A 23,073-nucleotide genomic window follows, 5' to 3' on the forward strand; every position below is an offset into this window, starting at 1 on the left:
AGAGAAGAAAGGACCCACGGGTAGAAGTATGTCGGTTTCAATTCCACTATAGCCGAGGCATGTGGAAAAGACATTAACTTCTCGGGAAGGAACCCATTAAGCCAAATAAACGTCACCGTAGCCAAACATTATTGGCTCCCTGACTTCCACAGATAACTTTAGAGATGGTTATTTCTTTAGTTGAGAAATCATGGCCAGGTATTTTCAATGGAAATGAGTTTTGCAATCTCCAACATGTTTGAGAAAAAGAAATATTTTGACACACCGTTCCAATAATAGATAATGCAGAATAATCTCCCAGGTAAATCACCAATGTGGAACAATTTGCTTCATCACAGGAAAGCTGGTTCTCCCCCTCCCGCACCTTTCCTTTCTGGAATGTCTGTATTCTTTCCCATGCTGCTCTTGGAGCTTCAGAAAAGCAATAAGAAATTTGGGATAATATACTGTAAATGCATCTGTAGCAGAGAGTGGACATGTCCGCACTGCTGGCACGCCCACCAGCTTCCTTGGCACCTGATCAGGTTCACTGCCCAGAGTGTTACAGGGAAATCTAAGGCTGTCTAACTAATTAACCCGTGATTATGGCAAAACGAGGTTTATAATAGAGGAGAGTGTGCCAAAGCTGCATTTGGAAGACTTAGAGGAAAAATTAAAAGTCAGACGGTAACCAAGCCAGCTCAGCGCATGAGGAAGAAATCAGAGCAGAATGCAAACAGACGGCCAGACTATTCCCTGCCCCTCAGCTATGAGATTTTTAAGTTGAGGATAGGTTTGAAAAGAAATTCTCCAATCTGGCTATGCAGTGCAAATTTCTAAATATCTGGAAACTTCCCAGTAGGAAAATAAATGTGGTGTTGATTCTTTACTGTAGAAATGATTCCCAAGGCAGCCTCTAGTCCCTACAGAAGGGCAGTGCCAGTGGAGAAGAGTCACTGATGTCTCTGCTCCCTGTGTTTCCACTCCCCTCCTCGGTGGAAAACTAGCGGGCACAAACCTTTCTGGCCAGGAAAGCTTTCCATTCCTCCCTGCAGAAATGAGCTCTGTGTTTCCCTGTTCTTTCCACAGCAGTCGGTTGTTGGTGAAGTCATAGGGTGTGCCGATGTCTTAAAAATAACATGAAGAGGTTTTTCAACAAGGAGGCATCCCTAAATGTTCAGAGAAACTGTCAGGGAGCTATTAGCTAAAGATAAAAAATACATATATACACAAATACCATGGTTTTCTTAGAATCAGCAAAGATTCGGGGTTTGGCAGATCTGAGTTCAAATCACTCAGCTGAGTGATGCTGGGAAAATCTCTTATTTTTTCTGTACTGCAGTTGTCTCAACTGTGAAATGGGGGTGACCATTTCTGACCAGGGATGCTCTGGAGAGCCCAAATCAGAGGGAGGGAGAATGATATTCTCCTCAGCTTTGCTTTACACTTCGTCATATGCCCCTAAGATAGCTATAAGAATACTCAGGGCCCACAAGGTTTAAGGACAGTTTGTAAGCCTCCAGGACATATGAGAAAAGCACAAACCAAGAGATTTCTCTCTCCCATTGGTGTTAGATCCAACAAAATAATACCCTACCCCCTCCCCATTCTTCCCTGATTATAAAACAAAAGCTTCTGTGTATATCAACACATGCACATATATCCTGAGAAGAAAAGAAAGACAAACTTGCAACATTCAGTGACTGAACGTAGTCAGGGGAGATGTCCTGACATTTTTATCATCATTATGGTCATCACCGTTAATTCCTTATTATTAATGTTGATTGAAAAGACATGCCTCCACCTTGCTTTTGGGTGAAGGCTGGGGCAGAAGTTTCAGAACCAAGAAAAATGATGCTCTGATCTTCAGAAAAAGTTACATTTTTCAAAACTGAGCACAGAATGAACATGTACATATTTTATATTTTCACAATGAATTTTATAAGAGGAATCACTGGACCAACATAGCACAGTGCTGATTCAACTGGAAACTGTAAAATAGTGATTTTCACACCTGGCTACACATTAGAAACACCTGGAGAACTTAAAAACAAACAAACAAACAAACACACAAACAATGTCCAGGCACTCTCCCTACCTGGAGATCCTGATTTAATTGGTCTGGGAAGTGACCAGGCATCTCTGATACCCCAGCTCCCAAGCTAATTTTACTGTGCTGTTAGCATTGAGAACTACTGATGCATAATTGTTTCTTTTTGCCTTTTTAAAGGTTCCAGTGCAAAATAAAGACCAGATCTTATGTTTATGTAGATATAGATGCCTTACCCTTCCTAACTCTGATAGCTAATAAAAGCTAACTAGGGTGCTCCAACCCACAAGGAATATTGGGTATGGTCTCAGATCCAAAGAGCACAGTTAAAGTAGTAAAGGTCATTTAGCTCAGGAAGGCTAGTTAGTTATGCCGATTAACTGGGCCAGGGCTGCATTCTCTGGTGGAAAGAGAAGACAGGAGAGGCCTGTTCAAGAAAGAAGAGGTGTAATTGGCAATGAAAATCTCTCTGAATCACTGCTTGTTTCCTGTAAAAAAAAAAAAAAAAAAAAAAAAAAAAAGACGTAACAAAGCCACCCAACAGATAGAAATCTTCAAAGTGTAAACTTAGCCACTATTGGGCTGGCTAGGCTTAGTCTGTGGTAAGGGCACCTGAGAAGTGTCAGAAATAGAAGACATCCAAGCATCTCTCTGGAACGACTAACATTGCACGTAGTTTATAACTGGTTTGAGTGCAGTTTTTTTTTGTTGTTTTCTTGGGTTTTTTTAGATTTTATTTATTTATTTGGGAGAGAGAGCATGAGCACAAGCAAGGGGGAGAGGCAGAGAGAGGGGGAGAGAGAGAGAGAGAGAGAGAGAAGCACTCTCCTTTGAGCAGGGAGCCCGATGCAGAGCTCTATCCCAGGACCCTGGGATCATGACCTGAGCAAAAGGCAAATAAATGCTTAACCAACTGAGTCACCTAGGCGCCCCTTGAATGCAATTTTGAGACAAATCTTAAGTGAGTCTTTCCCGTGAGCCATGGCCTATCCTATGTTCATCAAGGCCTGAGAAAAGCACCCCACCCTCATTCACCTTCACTAGTCTCTCATATACCAGGTCACCTCCATGGGCTTTTCCCCATTTTTCTTCTTTAATGCTAAAGACACAATCTCATACCTGGCTTCACTCCTCAGGACAGATCCTTATATCCTATAAAGCAAACAAAATTCATCTTTGGGGCTTGTAGTAGATTTAATTGTTGGTCTTAATTGCTCCCTCCCCTGGAACAGTATTAGACACCCTCCCCCTTGCCATAGCCATGTGGTGGGCAGTATTTCCCCACCCTCTGCCTTTGGCCCCTGTGAGTTGCCTTGGCCAATGGATATATGAATGGAAACTTGAAATACGCTCATATGAGTGGATTTATTGTCTTGTGCTTTTGTCATTGCCATGGTATAAACTGGCCCTGGCTTGCCTGCTGGTTCAAAGAGGATAGGAGACATGTGGCTAATAACCTAAACTCAGCTTGCAGCTTGGAGCAAAGCATAACTTAGATCAGCTGAATCCCAGCTGGCCCACAAATCTGTGAACAAGAAATAAGTGCCTGTTGTATGCGACTGAATTTTGGCATGATTTGTGACGTAACATCATTGTGGCAATAACTGTCTAGTACTAGACCCCTTTAAGCACTTTCAATCATTTGGTGATTTTCAACCACTGGATTTTTCCTACTCTGATACACAGAATTTGATACCCTTTGATACCCTCTCATTGTGTATAATCTCCATTCTGAATCAGTGTCTCTAACTTGCTGACTCCACTTGGCATGTTCCACGTCATTCTGACTTTTGATCCTTGACTGTGGTTGGCCTTATCTTGCTCCATTGAAATTGTGCTCTTGGCTACCTTTCAGATTTTTGCCTCCTTCCCTCTTCCAGCATAATTTGCATTTGGTCTTTTTGATTGGATTGGCTAGACATCTGTTGAGGATCCTGGGACTCTACAACCATGCTCAAAGCCTCAGAGGTAGATCCCTACCTAAACTCACCTGTTCCTGTGAGTTTGATCCAAATACATCTCCATTTTCCCTCAATTTTCTCCCAAGCACAGAGTGAAGCAATACAACTTAGTGGTTAGAGCACCAACTTAAGAACAAATATGTGTGACCTTCTGTAAGCATTTCCATTTCTTTACCTATAAATGGGGGCAGCCAATGCCTACCTCCTAGGATGGCAGTAAGGATTAATCCATGGAAAGCACTTAGCACAGAGTCTGGCACATAGCAAGGACTGGATAAGTTTTTGCTATTCCTATTCCTATTATCCTTCACCTCCCTTTGAATTCCTGCATTCTCCTTAAAACTCTCTCAATGTTCTACTTTGTGATTGGCACAAAACATGTGAATGGTCAGCCAGGAGTTGACTATCTGAGATGTAAGTCATGGCATTAATGCCAGGCTTCTAAAACTGAAATACACAGTACTGCAGTAATCCTATATAGGATTCTATTAACAAGTACTCAGAAGCCATGGAATAAATATGGTGCAACTTTCTAGAATGTTCTTTTTGCCTATCTGTAAATTAGTATCAACACTACTTTTATGTGGTGAAGTTAATTTTTTTATAAATTTATTTTTTATTGATTTTCAATTTGTCAACATATAGAATAACACCCAGTGCTCATCCCGTCAAGTGCCCCCTCAGTGCCCATCACCCAGTCACCCCCACCCCCGCCCACCTCCCCTTCCACCACCCCTAGTTCGTTTCCCAGAGTTAGGAGTCTTTATGTTCTGTCTCCCTTTCTGATATTTCCCACTTATTTTTTCTCCTTTCCCCTTTATCCCCTTTCACTATTTTTTATATTCCCCAAATGAATGAGACCATATAATGTTTGTCCTTCTCCAACTGACTTATTTCACTCAGCATAATACCCTCCAGTTCCATCCATGTCGAAGCAAATGGTGGGTATTTGTCGTTTCTAATGGCTGAGGAATATTCCATTGTATACATAAACCACATCTTCTTTATCCATTCATCTTTCGATGGACACCGAGGATCCTTCCACAGTTTGGCTATTGTGGACATTGCTGCTAGAAACATCGGGCTGCAGGTGTCCCGGCGTTTCATTGCATCTGTATCTTCGGGGTAAATCCCCAGCAGTGCAATTGCTGGGTCATAGGGCAGATCTATTTTTAACTCTTTGAGGAACCTCCACACAGTTTTCCAGAGTGGCTGCACCAGTTCACATTCCCACCAACAGTGCAAGAGGGTTCCCCTTTCTCCGCATCCTCTCCAACATTTGTGGTTTCCTGCCTTGTTAATTTTCCCCATTCTCACTGGTGTGAGGTGGTATCTCACTGTGGTTTTGATTTGTATTCCCCTGATGGCAAGGGATGCGGAGCATTTTCTCATTTGCATGTTGGCCATGTCTATGTCTTCCTCTGTGAGATTTCTGTTCATGTCTTTTGCCCATTTCATGATTGGATTGTTTGTTTCTTTGGTGTTGAGTTTAAGAAGTTCTTTATAGATCTTGGAAACTAGCCCTTTATCTGATACGTCATTTGCAAATATCTTCTCCCATTCTGTAGGTTGTCTTTTAGTTTTGTTGACTGTATCCTTTGCTGTGCAAAAGCTTCTTATCTTGATGAAGTCTCAATAGTTCATTTTTGCTTTTGTTTCTTTTGCCTTTGTGTATCTTGCAAGAAGTTACTGTGGCCAAGTTCAAAAAGGGTGTTGCCTGTGTTCTCCTCTAGGATTTTGATGGAATCTTGTCTCACATTAAGATCTTTCATCCATTTTGAGTTTATCTTTGTGTATGGTGCAAGAGAGTGGTCTAAATCAGAAAAGACCCCGAATAGCCAGGGGAATTTTAAAAAAGAAAACCATAGCTGGGGGCATCACAATGCCAGATTTCAGGTTGTACTACAAAGCTGTGGTCATCAAGACAGTGTGGTACTGGCACAAAAACAGACACATAGATCAATGGAACAGAATAGAGAATCCAGAAGTGGACTCTCAACTTTATGGTCAACTAATATTCGACAAAGGAGGAAAGACTATCCACTGGAAAAAAGACAGTCTCTTCAATAAATGGTGCTGGGAAAATTGGACATCCACATGCTGAAGTTAAATTTTTAAAAAATTTTATTAGCTTCAAGAGAATTTCTCTTAGGGAAGTAAATACATGTTTTTACCCCAAGGGCTATTTATTAGCCTTGGGGTAGAAAGTGAGGCCCTTGAGGTAAAGAGCCAAAACAAATATAAAAGTTCAGAATACATTTGGTTTAAAATGACAGAAAAAAATCAACTCAAGTTGGTTTATAAACCAAAGGGATTTCTTCTAAGAGGCAGGAAGATCTCGTTTTAGAAAGGGCTTCATCCAGTAGTGCAACTCCGGTATTGTCTGTTGTCTTTGCTTTCTACTTTCTTTCGTTTTATCCTCAGGTCTGGTTCTCTTTCCCTGGCTCAGACCTCACTCCTGTGATAATGTTAACGGCAGGAGTAGTTCTCATCTTGCAATAAATACATTGTATAAATACAAAGGAAAGGAGGGAATCTCTTCTGACAACTCCTTCTTCCATCCTGGGATTACCTCTCTCTCATTGGCCCAAATTAGGTCATGTGTTCAACTCTGAATCAATCACAGTGACTGGGAGGCTGGGACATGCTAATTGTCTTAAACCCAACACAGCCAGTTTTGGTAGTTGGGTAGTGAATTCTACCCAAACAATAAAACTGAGAAGGGAGCCAGAGTGCATTTCTCAAAAATGCTGTTGATGGGAGAAGGATCAAGGATGTTTGGGTGGTAACCCACAAATGTGCAGTACTCCAGTGAAAGTGATGATTACATAGTTTAGCAGAAGACTTTTTAAAAAGCAATTCATTATGTGGCTCAGTGCGCTAAGCCTCAGACTCTTGATTTGGGCTGGGGTCAAGATCTCAGGGTCACAAGACAGGCTCTTCCCTGGGCATGGCTTAAGGTTCTCTCTACCCTTCCCCTGCTGCTTTCTCTCTTTTTTAAAAAAAAAAAAAAAGGGGAATTCAGGCAATTCATTTTGCACCTGATAGAGAAGTAGGGTGGAAAAGAATCACTCATTTTGTGGGGAGAAAGTATATATATATATATATATATATATATATATATATATATATATATACATATACATATATACATATACACACACACATATATATACACATCTATCTATCTATCTATCTATATAGATGTTTACTGTTCAATGTGTTTATAGTGTTATGATATAAACCCTTCTTAGGGGTAGGCTGGTAAATGTTTAACAACTAGGTCTCTGGGGAACCATACATAAGTTTATTATAAATTTGATATAAAGAACGTGTAGCACACAATTTACAGTGATAACAAAATATACATTATTTCTTCCCATCCAGCCAATTGATTCTTACAGAATGCTTCCTTGAATTTTGCAGAATTCCTGTATCTAAAGCTTATCTGTGGTTGTAATTCAACCTTGATTTGACAAAATCGGTCTATAAATAAATACTTGATTACAAGTGTAGTTCTGACATGAATGTTGGTTGATATTTTTCACTTATGCTGTTGAATAAGATGGAAGTGAAACAAGGAAGGCAGACAAGTAAGAACTTCATTTGTCAGTGATGTGAGTGACTATTTTGCTGAACTGGGTAGTGATTTTCAAATACTGAGAAAAAAATTTCTTCAACTTTTCATGCTAGTCAGAGATATAACATGCTGAGGTTTAATTGGCATTATTAACATACTTTCCATTATTTTTTAAGTCTAGACAACCAACAAAACAGTAAATCAAGCCTTGATTTGTAGCATTTGCCACTTTATGTGATATAAATACTCCTACCGTGGCCAATTTCACTTTACTGATGTGAAATCACTAAACACAGAATTGGAAAGAGATGGAATATCAGCCCATTTTATGGTATTTCTGTCACGCAAATATAGTAGGCAAATAGCTTCAACAGCACAGATAATAAAATGTAGTGAAATAGTAAGTGATCTTTTAATATTTGTTACCTTTATTAATCATATAGTTTATTTCATTGTGTTTATATAATTTAATATTTAACAATGGCTGTGTTTAGCAACCGAATTGCAAAATTCCTGAAAGTTTAATACTGGGCTCTTGTAAGGCTGTATGAGCCAGGACCAGCACATCTACTGCCCCTCCTCCATGCATTTCTCATTTCTCCCTCCTTTCTAAATGATTACTATTAGAGTATACCTATGAAAATGGATTTTAGTGGGAATCAAGTATGGGTCACTTTATTTGCATCAACAAGTAGAGATGATATCTGCAGAATGTTAAGATGATTCAGAAACAGCTGTGGTGGAAGAAGCAATTTAGGGCCTGGAGATATACCTGAGGATATAAGCACCTACTCTTCACCACCAGGATTTTCAGAAATTTTGGGGAGTTTATATAGGTCCACTGGCTACAGCGTGGGGTATTCTAGGAAATGTAATAGATATTCTGGAATCAACTAATATCTGTGGTATGTACACACACACACATATACATGTAGTTATATAAGGGTCATTATTAAAGTAGAATCTGCAATTATATCATTTTTAGGATGAGAAGATTTCAAAGAAATTCCCCTGTGGGAACCACTTAGGCTGGAAGTTCTACTATCTTGGGAGTAGGTTTCATTCTTCTCTGCTATTAGGGACACCTAGTACATTTCTCTTCCCTGAAAACCTGTATTTTTCATGTGGTCTCGACATTTTAATCGGACTCCCATGCCTGGCTAGTCAACGGAATCTCCCTGGAGGTCTGGGATTGAGAATCTGAATTCTGAAGGGCATACCCATGTGACTGAGCCATGTGAGGTAGAATAGAAAACCTGCAGGACAGGTCCAGAGTCTAAGTGACAAACCCTTCTGCCTCTCATTGTGTGACTTGGCAGGTCACATCTCCTGGGACAGTTTATCTCTGGCTCTGACATTCAGACCAGAGATGTGTGCCATTGCAGAGCGACGAGACCTCTCCTGCTCCTCCTAATAGGAATATCCTTTCCACTTCCCATCAGCCCAGCTCTGTCTACATGGCCCCAAGTTTCCACGTGGCAGGGAGAAAGAATCGGCTTCCCCTTTTGCAGTGAGCTGTCCTGATTGCAATACGCTTTTAAAGTTTCTCTCTAACAAAGGTAACTTTTGCTCCCATCTAATTGGCCTGGACCAGAGGGGCTCTGCAAATCTGACTTCCTTCCAGATGGAAAAAAATTTGATGTGAACTTTCAAATAAGTGTAAAAAAAAATTATTATTAATCTGCCTCATGGGATATGCCAGGCTCTGAATGCGAGAAGAGTAAGGGAGCCCCCAAGTATCTAATTTAACACCTGAAAATTCCCGAGGATGATTATACCATGGAAAGGAGACATATTGAGGATTGTAAGAAAAGGTTTAATAAAAAAATGTAAATGGAAAGGCCATAAAATTCAAATGAGGCTCATTCCCCGGGTTATAACAGGCTCTGTGCTCAGACCTTGTTAATAGCTTTTTTTAAAAAAAATAATTTTATTGTAGCTTCTATTTTTTCTGTCGGTGTAATTAGAGCTTAATTAATTCCCCTCTAAAGGGGAAAAAGAGGACAAAATAGTATTTGATCTGAGACATGTACAGCGGGCAAAGCAATTAGGATCCGCAAGTTACTTTCTGTTACCTTTTTTTTTTTTTTTCCCTATTTGGGTCTTCTGGGAGGTAGATGGCTTTGGACAGAGACTCCCAGTGTCTCCCCTTAGACCAGAGAATCAGCAATGCCAGGACATGCAATAAGGCCCGAGGATTTTATTTAGACAGAGATCATGCAATTAAAAAAAAAACAAACACACAGCTATAAAGGCTCACTGCATCAAATCTCTGGTAATAAGAAGCATTCATTAAGTTATTTGTGTAAGTACAATGTAGTTCAAAGTACCAAAAGCATAGCTCATGGAAGGTATTGGAAGGACCACAGTTGCAGTTATAACTTGGACATGGGAACCAGACCCAGCTCCAGTGCTGAAGCAGTGTGACTTTGCAGACCTCTCTGAGTTTCTTAGAATTTGTAAATTGAGAAGAGCAATAATAGTACCTAGTTGATAAGCTAGTGGTGAAGAGTGAGGTCATGTAACAGAAAATACCAGGTGTAGCAAGTTGCTAAGTGATAGTATGATTTGTGTGTGTGTTTGTGTGTGTCCTGGTTTCACAATATAGTTTAGTGAAATTTGTCTTGAGCAGTTCCCAGTGCGAGAATTAATTACCTTGAGCTTGAATGGCAATGACTTATTATACCAGGCCTGTTAATGCGACCTCTGGTGGCCTCATAGGCTCAGGAGAAGCCACAGGCAGTACAGGTGTGCTAGCTAATTAGAGAAGCAGTGTGCTCAAGAACTTCAGTCATTTCACTCTCTGGGGGCCAGGGAACTGCATGTTTGGAAGCCCCATGCTTATGGGATGTGCTGAATGGCAGAAAGTGTTCTAGGGTGGGGATGGGGTCACAAAAAGATAGGGGGAGACATTTGTCTTCCAAAAGCAAGCAAGCAAGCTCCCAGCTTGACTCCAGCTCTGTGCCAGGGCCTCCATGGTGACAGTGAGAAACAGGCCAAGGGAGGGGCCCATGCTCCCATTTCCCAACACGCCCTGAGCTGAAAACCTGGAGCTAGGGCTGAGGTCTGTTTTTTGCCTCCTGGCTTTTGCGTGCTAGTTTCCTTTGCCTGCCATGTTCACCTCACCTGCTTCATTAAATAATCCCTCCTTTCTCCTTCATATTTCTTCTGGGTGACCAACTCTGATGCCATCTCCTCCCCCGCCCCCCGATATTAAATCCAACACAGTTGTTATAAGCTTTCACTAGGTAAGGTTACTTGATTAAGTCTGTAACTTCACAATAGTCAGATTGTTGTATTGTTTGTTTTTGCTTAGCTCCATATCCATTTCCAGCTCAATTTAAGATTTTTTTTTAAAGAATACTTCAGACTTGAGTGGCTACCCAGACACCTTGGCTTATGGCCACATTATTCCAAAATGTACTCTCTCATTACTTTTCTCCCTGACTCTGTCACTCCTTCCTCCCTTTTATAAGGGACATTGGGTCGACCAGGGAAATCCAGAATCACCTTAATCTCCTTAACTTGATTATATCTACAATATCACTCTTGCCATGTAAGGCTACATATTCACAGGGTAAGGAGATTAGGACATGGATATCTTCTTGGGGGTCGTCACTATACTTACCACACTCCCTAAAGTGGTCTACAGATTTAAATCAGCTGGACTTTTTTTTTTTTCAGGAATTAACAAGCTGGAGACACCTGGGTGGCTCAGTAGTTGAGCTTCTGCCTTTGGTTCAGGTCATGATCCCAGGGTCCTGGAATTGAGTTCCATGTTGGGCTCCCGCAGGGACCCTGCTTCTCCCTCTGCCTATGTCTCTGCCTCTCCCTCTGTGTTTCTCATAAATAAACAAATAAAATAAATCTTTTAAAAAAAGAAAGAAAGAAATTGACAAGCCAATCTGAAAACCCATATGACCTGGAATAGCCAAATCAATCTTAAAAAGAACAAAGTTGGATTTACAGTTCTTGCTGTCAAAACCTTCTCCAAAGCTACAGTAGTCCAGACAGTGGGGTACTAGTATAAGGCTAGACATATAGATCAATGAAACAGAATTGAAAGTCCATAGATCAGCCCATACATTTATTCTCCATTGATTTTTGACAAAGGGGCTAAGAGAGTTTAATGGGGGAAAGGATAGCTTTCCAACAAATGATGTTAAACAATCATATATTCACAAGAATGAAACTAGATCCCTACCTCATGTCAAAAATTAACTCAAAGTGTCTTATCAAACTAAATGTAAGAGTTGAAACTATAAAACTCCTAGAAAAAAATTTTGGAGTATATCTTTGTAACCTTGTGTTAGGCAAAGCCTGCTTAGTTATGATGTCAAAATAAAAGTGACAAAAGAAAAAAGACAAACTGAACTTCATCAAAATTAAAAATTTTGTGCCTTGTAAAACATGAAAAAAGTTAAAAGGCAATCCACATAGTGACAAATAATATTCACAAATCACATATCAGATAAGGACCTTATATCTTAATATATAAAAAACACTCTTACAACTCAGCAATAAATAGAAACTCGATTTAAAAATGGGAAAAAGATTTCAGTAGACCTTTGTCCAAAGAATATAAACAAATGGATAGTAAGCACTGAGTAGATGCTCAATATCATTAGTCACTAGGAAAATGCAAATGAAAACCATAATGAGATACCACTGCATATCTACTAAAATGTTTATAATAAAAAAAGATAATAACAAGTGTTAGCAAGGAGATGGAAGAATTAGAACCTTAATATATTATTGATGGGATTGTAAAATGGTGTAGGCACTTTGGAAACCAGATTGATAATTTCTCAAATGTTAAACATAGTTACCATATGACAGCAAGTATACTCCTAAGTATATATCCAAGAGATTTGAAAACATACATCTGCATAAAAATGTGTTCATAGGGGCATCTGGGTGGCTCAGTCAGTTGCGCATCTGCCTTTGGCTCAGTTCACGATCCTGGGGTCTTAGAATGGGCCCCAAGTTGTCCTTGGCATCCCTGCTCAGTGGAGAGTCTGCTTCTCCCTTTCCTGCCCCTGCCCCATTTGTATTTTCTCTTGCATATGCCCTCTCTCTCTCAAATAAATAAATGAAATCTTTAAAACAATATGTTCATAGCAGCTCTGTTCACATTAACCCCCAAATTGTAACAACCCAAGTATCCATCAACTCATGAATGGAAAAAGTAAGATGTGGTATATCTGTACGTGTAATATTATTCAGTTAGGGAAAGGAATGAAGTAGGGACACCTGCTATACCATGAATGGATTTTGAAAATGTGATGCTAAGTGAAAGAACCCATCACAGAAGCTCACATATTTTGTGATTTCATTTATATGAAATGTCCAGAACAAACAAATGCATAGAGATAGAAAGTAGAATAATGGTTGTCTGGGACTTGGAAGAGTGAGGAGTGTGTAATGACTGCATAACAGGTATGGACTTTCTTTTTCGGTTGCTGAAGATGTTCTGGAGTTAGATAGTAGTGATGGTTGAACAATCCTGAGTTTACTAAAACCCAGTGATTTATACACTTTAAAAGGCTGAATTTCATGGTATGTGAATTATATCTCAATAATGCTGTTACTAAAAAAAAAAGAAATCATAAAATGTACTCAAACCAGCAGAAGGAAGACAGAAAAGAAACGAACAAATGGATCCAATAAAAAAAAATAGCAAGATGATCGACATGAATCTAATTATGTTAACAATCATATTATATGTGAATGGTTTAAACATTTTTATGAAAAGACAAGGAGGTCAGTTTGGATTTTTTTAAAAAATCAAGACCTGACATAGCGATAGGCTGGAAACACAAGAAATGCTCTTTAAGTACAAAAGCATAAATAGGTTAAACATGAAAAGATAGCCATGCTAACACTACTTTTACAAAAAGTTGGAGCAGTTATATTAGTATCAGAGAAAATAGATTTCAGAGCAAAGAATAATAGTTACATTGTAATAATAAAGGGGACAGTTGGGGCTCCTGGGTGGCTCAGTTGCTTAAGTGTCGGCCTTTGGCTTAGGTCATGATCCCAGAGTCCTGGGATTGAGCCCCACATCGGGCTACCTGCTCCGCGAGGAGCCTGCTTCTCTCTCTCTCTCTCTCTCTCTCTCTCTCTCTCTCTCTCTTTCTCTCTGCCTACCTCTTTCCCTGCTTGCTTGCTCACCCTTTCTGTCAAATAAATAAATAAAATCTTTTAAAAAGGGAGGCGGGGGATCCCTGGGTGGCGCAGCGGTTTGGCGCCTGCCTTTGGCCCTGGGCGCGATCCTGGAGACCCGGGATCGAATCCCACGTCGGGCTCCCGGTGCATGGAGCCTGCTTCTCCCTCTGCCTGTGTCTCTGCCTCTCTCTCTCTCTGTCTGTGTGTGACTATCATAAATAAATAAAACATTAAAAAAAAAATTAAAAAGGGAGGCGGGGGGAAGGCGATTATTCCAGAAGTTTGTGTGCGCAGTAACACAGTAACAGACCTTGGAAAGACATAAGCAAAAACTGAGAGAAATGCAAAGAGAAATAAAGAATTCTACAATTACAGTTAGAAATTTCCAACTTAGAGCACTTGGGTGGCACAATCAGTTAAGCGTCTGGATCTTGATTTCAGTTCAGGTCATTATCTCAGGGCCATGGGATTGAGCCCCACATCAGGCTCCTTGCTCAGCCTGGAGTCCCTCTGCCCTTCCTTCATGCTCATGCTCACTCTCTAAAATAAATCAATAAAGTCTTTAAAAAGAAAGAAAGAAGAAAGGAAAGAAGGAAGGAAGGATGGAAGGAAGGAAGGAAGGAAGGAAGAAAAGAAAGAAAGAAAGAAGAAAGAAAGAAAGAAAGAAAGAAAGAAGAAAGAAAGAAAGAAAGAAAGAAAGAAAGAAAGAAAGAAAGAAAGAAAGAAAGAAAAAGAAAGAGCTCCTCCCTCACTAATTAATGGAAAACCAGCAAGGATATGGAAATACTTGAGCACATTGAACCAACTGCACTGAATTCACCCCACAGAACACTCTCCACTCAACAACAGCAGAATTACAAGTTCTTTCTGGCATGCACTGAATGACCACACAGAGCATTGAGCATATAGGCCATATCCTGAACCAAAAGATAAGTTTAAGTAGAGTTAAAAAGATTCAAAGTATATTTTCTGACCATGATGGAATTCAATTAGAAATGAATAACACATTTCTGGAAAATGCTAAATACTGTGGAAACTTAACAGCATGTTTCTAAGTAAACCATGGGTCAAAGAAGAAATCAAAAGGGGAGTTGCAAAGTATTTTGAACGGAGGCAAAGTGAAAATATTGCATATGGCAAGATGTGGAGTGTTGTGAAAGCAGTGATTAGGCAGAGATTTGTAGTATTAAATACCTACACTAGAAAACAAACAAGGTCGGGAATTAGGGACCTCAGTTTCTACCTTGAAATAGTACATGAGGAGCAAGTTAGACTCCAGGTAAGCAAAAGAAATGCTGTAAGAAACATCAGAGCAGAGACAAATGATAGAGAAAAGAGAGAAAACCGGTAAAACTAAAAGCCAATTCTTTGAGAGTGTTGTCAATACAATTGATAAACATCTCACCATACTGATGGGAAAAAAGGAAAGGAGACACAAATAACCAATATCAGGAATGAAAAAGGTGATTTCATTATGATTCTATAGATATTTAGAGGATAATAAGGTGAATATCGTGAACAACTTTTGTCTGTAAATTCGACAGCCTGGTTTCCTGAAAGACACAAAGTACCAAAGCTCATTTGTGATGAAACAGGTAGCTCAAACAGTGCTGTATCAATTAAAATTAAATTGTAGCTTAAAAATTTCCCACAAAGAAAATTCTAGGTTCAAGTGTCTTCCCTGGTGAACTCTCCTACACATTTTAGAAAGAAGTGACACCAATTCTGCAGAGACTCTTTTCCAAACATTGAAGAGGAAGGAATACTTCCAAAATCATTGTATAGGTCTAAGACAATTCTGATACCAAAACTCATCAAAGATATTGCAAGAAAAGAAGAATCACAGTGAGGTTTTGGTAACTTCCAGGACAGAGTCTAGATGTGAGACTATGGAGTATCCATCTGGGTAAAAATTCTATGGGACACTGTGTAAGAGGGATAGTTTAGTCAGCCAAATTCAGGTTCAAAATGCCTTCTGTGACACTTGATCAACTGTGTGATCCTGGACAGGTGACTACTTCTCTGACCCTCAGTTTCTTTATAAAATCAAGGTAATCACAATACCTCTAGCTGAGGACAGGGTAAAGATTAAATGAGATAGAATATTGACAGTGCCCTCACACAGTGCCCGGGACATAATAGGCAGTTCAATAACTATTAACTGTAACAAGATAATATTCTTGTTAAGATAAAGAAGGCTTATGCCTTTTGTGGTTTGAATAAACAGCCAGTAGTTATTTTTTTGATCAATGAAGCCACCTCAAAAAAATTATTGTTTTCCTTTGCATTTAAAGAAAGAATTAAAATCCTCCATAACTATGTAACAACATAACTTATCTGTTAAACAGGAAGCAGTCACCTTTTTTTTTTTTCTCGTAGTAAGAAGGCAGATTTTTCTGCTTCAGTATGATACAAAAATCCCTTTTGGCCATCTTTTCCTGCCAGCCGAGGACCTGACTTTCCCATATGGCAGTTACTCATTTCAAGCTGAGATAGAATCCAAAGAAGCCTTGCTCACTGGAATCTGCTGGTTTGCCCAAGCCCCTGTGGTTTAGTCTTAACTTGAGAAGAAGAAAAAAGAAAGAAAGAAAAAAAAAAAAAAAAAAGCCTGTTTTGGAAGGGAGCTTTACCTGGCTCTGCTCAGAGTCTTCCTCTCCCTATGGCCTGAGGAATAAAAGCCAAGGGATAACCCTGAGTGCTAATCTTTGTTTATCTAGACCTCATACCCAGTCACCAAGACACTCAATTGCAAAAGATTCAAAGTCAAAATGCAGTCCTTTCCCTTTCCTGGCTAGGCTAAGGGAGACTTACACAAAAAAACTGGTTCCACGAACTTTATGTATGGAACCATACATAACCACCTCCATCACCAGCAAATCCTCATCACCCGGTGAAACTGTATTAGAGAAACTGTCTTAGGTAAAAGCCTCCCACCCTAAAGCGCAACCCTGAAAAGGACACATCTCTTGCCTATGCACACCTGGCCAAGTATTCGGACCAGATTGAGAATCCACACGCCCAGATGCTTTAAGAACAGGCCTCAGGACTCAATGAAAGGCGGTGTCCCCACCCTCCTCCTGTCCCCGGCAGCGGTGTCCTGCTTATTATTTTTACTGCAGGGGTCGGTAACTAAGGCAGGAGGAAGGCTTGCTGTGTCTGAGGCAGACAACACCAAAGGAAGTAACCTGGTTCTTGTGTTTGAAGCTTTGGAGACACAAAGACCAAGCTGGCCTGCTTATTCTTGTGCCTCAATAATGGTCCCATATTTGAAAAATAGAATTACTCCCTGTCCCATGGAGAGGACCAAGCAAATCTGGAGAAAGAGATAGAGAGTACAAGTGTGCACAATTACTGGGATATTTTTCTCTCTTCTTTGGGGCTAAGACAAGGTTTCTTAATTGCAGCACTAGTGACATTTGAGCCATAGAATTCTGTCTTATGGGAGGGGGAGGTCCTGTGTGCTATAGGATGTTTAGCTCTGTCCTTGGCCTCTACCCACATGATGCCAATAGCAACCCCCTTCCCCCAATGCCTTCAAACAGTGCTGAATGTCCCCTGGGTGGGGGTCAAGGTGCAAATGTCCCCACTGCTGCAAACCCCCCTAGAGGCTGAAAATTACTGACCTAAAGAGAAACGTGGGAGTGAAGACATTCCTCTTTAGAGCCATTCTAGCTTTTTCTCAAGAAAAATAGAAGGAAACAAATTCCTTGACTTCACACAGCAAATCAGAGTGTGATGAAAGAGGACAGATGGGTTTGTGACCATCCCTTTAGAATGGCCAAACACTGTCCAAGTCATAAATGAAGCACCAATTTATTTCACTGGAAAACTGCAAAGACTTGGCTTTGCAGGCCTCCCTCATAAGGGCTGTGTTGGAGGGCACAGAATAACCAAACAACGACATCCAGTCCCACCCCCAGTGTAGGATGGCCGGGAATGCATCCCAGACCCAGCAGACACAGCAGTCAGACCCAACAGAGGCGCACACAGGAGTCTATCAGCTTCCAAGTAGTTCTCTGCCCTCAAATAAACAGAGCCCCAAGTGATCAAAGGACAATTCCTCATCCCTTAACAAAACTAGGAAGGGGCCTCCGGAGAAATAAGCTGTGAGAAAGGAGACATGGTCCCCTCCTCTACACAGCAATCACCAGGAATGTGTAGTACAGCCAACACATGCTGAGGGTGGCAGATTCACACCAGCTCTGAGGGGAAAAGGGCTGTGGTTGACTGGGGAATGGCCTCCCAAAGATGTCCACATCCAAATCCCTTTCCAAGGCACATGAGATTTTGCAGATGTGATCGAGTTAAGGATCTCGAGAGGGGTAGATCATCCTGGATGACCCTGGTGTGGCTGATGTAATCACAGGGTCTTTATATGAGTGAAGCAGGAGGCACTATAATGATGGAAGCAGAGAGAAAGAAAGAGAGATATTTGAAGATGCTGCCCTGTTGGCTTTCAAAATGGAGGAAGATGGTCATGAATGAAAAGATGTAGGTGATCTCTTGGAAGCTGGAAGGGTCAAGGAAAGATTCTCCCTCCAAAAGGAACACAGAGCTACAGACCCATTTTAGACTTCTGGCCTTCAGATGGGTAAGATTACGTATGTGCATTGTTTTAAGTTACTAAATTGTGATAATTGGTCATAACAGTCCTAGTCCTAGGAAATAAACATGGAACCTTCCAGAGAATCACAGAGAGTTCAGGGTTAGAGACCAAGCTTCCAGACCAGCTTAACCACCAAGTAGCTGGAGTCCCTATCATCTGAGTTTCATTTTACTTCTCCACAAAATAATCAATTGTTAGATCTACCCTGCTCAGACTCTACATTTTGCCATTTCCCTGCTCTGGAAACACCCAGCCAGCTCTAAGGAGGTACCCTGGGGTGACAGAGAAAGCAGGGGCTTTGGTGTTAACCTCAGCCCTTGAGGTGCGATTTAAAAAAAGAGAAATCTGATCTTTGTCCCTGGGTTCTGGCATGGGAGCTGGCAAAACCTTTGGAATTTCCTGAGTGATGGGGTGTCTTTGTTTATTCATAGGAGTCCCTTTTGACCACACCAGAGTTTATGCTGTTGAGGTGATTCATGCTGGACCCTGTGGTGGACACTTAGGTAGTTTCCAATCACGTAAATTAAAGGCTTAGACGTTTTGGTCTCTGGCTAGCCCAGACCCGCTAGGGGGAGAAGAGCTGGAGACAGTTCAACCAAGTGGCCAGTGATTTATTCACTCATGTCTGGGTAGTGAGACCTTGGTAGAAACTCTGGACAAGGAGATTCAGAGCTTCTTGGCTGGTGAGCATATTAAGGTATAGACAGAGTGATGCGCCCCAGATTTTATAGGAACAGAAGCTCCTGCACACAGGACCCTTCTGAATCTTATCGCCTTACAAATCTCTATGTCTAGCTCTTTATTTGTATCCTTTATAACGAAATGATAATCACAAGTGTAACACTTCCTGAGTTGTGTGACTCCTTCTAGCTAATTGTCAGACCTAAAGAGGGATCATGGGAACTGCTGAATGTATAGCCAAGGTGGTCAGGAAGAAATATGGGGTGGCCCCTGGTACTTGTTTGTGGCTGGCGTCTGAAGTGAAGGCCTTCTTGTGAGACTGCACACCCTAACGAGTAGAGTTTGATGCTAATTCCAGGTAGTGTCAGAATTGATTTGAATGGTTGGACACCCAGTTGATGTCAGAGAATTGGTGTTGGAGTGTAGCCTTTGACTGGCTGTGTGGCTTTAGGGTCTACTGTTCCTCATCTAAGTGAGTAGACAAGTGGGGTTCATGACTTTTAGCAGCAAAAATCTTTTCTTCCTAAATAATATCTTACCCTTAAGCCAAATGTATGCTCTAGATTAATTTAATTTGTATGACAAATTAAAGCACATTTCAGACCATGAATCACTTCCAGATCCACCTTTCTCTTACCCCTGAAATACTTTTGTGAAAACCTAGGGTCTTACTGATAATTGGAAAGCCACTGGCCTAGGAGATCCACTTTTCTCTCAGGCAATGCTGTACTGCACTCTCAAAGTCTAATAAACAGAGATCTAATTTCCCTGAAGCCCTGGATGCTACCTCAGAGGCTTCTTCCTCTCTCTGGCAGCTCCAAGGGGAACTAATGGTAAAGTAAGCAGCCTCTTGGCTGAGTCGGAAATGAACCTGCACTCCTACTAAAGTTCTCCACCAGCCACCCCCCTTCCCAGGGACCAAGGTCAAACCTGTGTGGCCACAGAGCCCAGCTCTTTATTATCAGAAATAAAATAAATTCTGCTCTTCTCTCCTCCCCCATACAAGACAGCAGCATGCTTTGGTGCTATCTCTGGTAATATCAGGTTTATAAGAACAGTTTCTCACTTTTATTCATTTGAGAATTGAATTAGCTTTCACATTTGCCTCCACAGCTTCAAAGAACATCTCCCAGCCATCATTTACCACACTATTAAATCGAGAAGCATCTTGTCGGTACATCTGATAATTTGATTCTGAGTGATGTTTGTGTTGTTGCTAAGCATTTTAGCCAGCAACAATAACGTTACAAATGTATGGCTGGGCCTTTTAACTACCAACTCAAAAGAGATTTCAACAACTGGATGTAGCCCTGGTAATGAAGAGACTAGATTACTTTAAAAGTTATTATGTTTCAATAGGAGGAACTGGATTCAATTTAAAGATACTCCCAGCTCTGGCCAAAGTAACATCTTTAGTTTCTCATGTGAAAATGGGTAAAAATCTGATGTTGCAGGTGCAGGAAAATTTCCAAGTCCCAGCATATTAAGCAGGTTCAGGATTGTTAGTGTAAAATTCCCTCCATAGTTCAACCTTGCCAAGAAGACTTGCCACGAGTTATAGGATAGATGATAAAAACATAGGGTTTAGATCCAAAAGGTAGAAGTTCAAATCCCAGCTTTGCTTCCGGCACAAAATGCAGATAGTATTACATACCCCTCAGTTTCCTCTCCTGTAAAATCAGGAAAATCATAATCATAATTTTTAAATAATAATAATAAGGTTGTCGAAGGGATTACTGATTAGATCAGAATTTCTCAACTTTGGCACTATTGACCTTTGGGTCTAGACCATTCTTTGTTGTGGGGGCCTGTCCTCTGGGTAGTCAAACACTTGGCCTCTACTCACCAGATCCAGTAGCAAACTCCTTCTACAATGACAGTCAAAATTGTGTCCAGACATTGCCAGATATCCCAGGGAGCAAAGTCACCCTGATTGAGAACCATTGGTTTAGGTAATGTTTTCAGAGCTCTTAGACAGTGTCTGACACAAAGTAAGGGCTCAGCAATGGTAACTTTTACTAAGATTTGTATTTAAAAAGTATCTGAGCATGCTTAATTATTCTAATTAAAACTGGGTTGAGTGTCCTATCCTTCAGTCTCTGCTACACTTGTTAGACCAGGATGTCCATGAATCCAGCTTAGGAGGATGTTGAAGGAGATGTGATTTTGGTTGTCCTTTGTGTGACCTGACATACGAGTTCTCTATCTGCAGGCTCCTGATGCAAAAGTCAATATAGTCACCGTTTTGCTCAGAGCAGGCTATGATATCTACGGACAAGTGAGGGTGACCAACACAACGTGTCTTTCACCCATCCATCCATTTATCCATTTATATAACAGACTGTTATGGAGTGTCTCTTATGCCAAGTTCTGTGCTGAGCATTTGGAATATAATGACCAAGGGCTAGTCTCTTTTAGAAGTTACAGGGTAGCAGGAAACACAGATAAGTAAAAGATGATTATAACACAGACCTATGATGGGGAAAAAAGAGAGAATAATTTGGCCCCCTAGTACAACCTAGAATGTTAGGGAAAGATTCCTTCATGATATCTATGTTTTTAAGATTTAGGACCTGGTTTTTCTCTCCCAGAACTGGTTGCAAAGATTTATCTTATATTTAAGCTCTTCACTTTTCAGATAAGAAAACTCAAGGACAAAGAGGAGGTAACTCTTATTTGAGGAAATACGCTGAATTTGTACCAGAGTCGAGTTCAGGTTTCTTTACACTATAGGTCTCCTTGTGGGAGGCAAGTCCATACAATAGTAAGCATGGCTAGAAAAATGTTTTCCCTAAAAGAACATCAAATGATTTCTCAGTGTCTAGTAGGGCATCCTGGTGTGTGTGTATATGTGTGTGAGGGGGTGGGAGGTAGAGGGGTGATTGTGTGACCATTGAGAGACTGGGAAGATCTGTGTGATATTTGTCCATTGCTGGACGTTTCAAAGAGAATACATTTCTCAACAGGAGGAATCATTGGCATGAAGTGGTCTACAAGCTCCCGCACACTGCTGAATGGGGCTGAGTGCCCTTCTAGCAGAGGCATTGAAGAGTATGAATGAAAGTCTCTGTGTTTCAGAAATGTCTCCATAGCATGAGGGGGGCACTTTGCTCCTCGTAAAACCCAGAGAATGGCCATGACCTGACAGATAGTGCTCTAATAAAGGTTCTGTGTTTATACAAAGGAATGCATAAATGATGAAGAGATGAATACATAAATGATTAGAACTGGAGGCAAGAGTGCCCTCCCTGTGTTTAGTCCCAGGAGAAAAGTATAGAGTTCACCCATTGTTTTGCCTGTCCAGCCTTGCTCTTTTTCTACAAACTGATCTCCTACCTACAAATTCTGTTTGGTGTTCTTTTGAGGGACCATGTTCCAAACCACTCTGCATCTCCAGCCACTGTTAATTGGTCCACATGTAGGCATGTGATCCAGAATGGGCCAATCATAGTACACTGCTCTGTATTGGAATCAGCTGACTGGCCCAAGAGTGGTTGCCTAACCCAAGCTAAGACATTGAGTTCATTCAGGAGGACGTTTGGATCGGCATGGAAGGAATGAGTTGGGTATCCCTTGGAGGACTGACATCCTAAGTAGCAAACTCAGGAGTTATCAGAGGCCATGATTTTTTGGTTTGCTAGGTAGCCAAAACCCAGTTGTAGTGAGAGAGAAGAATAAGGGAATAAGTAGACAAATGTTATAAGGAATTGGGAAAAGAATCACAATATGCTGAATCCTTGATGTAACAGTTCCTGAGGCCCACCCAAACTCCTGCCTTTTCCTTGGCTTGATTGTTCCATTCTTTCAAGAAATTCTTCAGCACCCTTATAATTCCATTTTTCCTTAAGCTGTTTTGAGTTGTGTGTCTGCCACTTGCAATTTGAAGAGTGCTGGCTAAACACACAGGCCAAGCATCAAGATAAGTTCATTTCCTTTTCATGATTTGTCACTTCTGTGGATGATATCAGGCAGGCACATGCCACCATACTGTAAATCATAAACACAAGGCCCTTGGTTTGTAATAAAGCAACATTCTCCTTCAAGTGCA

Source organism: Canis lupus, chromosome 8, assembly GCF_048164855.1.
Source record: "Canis lupus baileyi chromosome 8, mCanLup2.hap1, whole genome shotgun sequence".
Classification (NCBI taxonomy): Eukaryota; Metazoa; Chordata; class Mammalia; order Carnivora; family Canidae; genus Canis; species Canis lupus.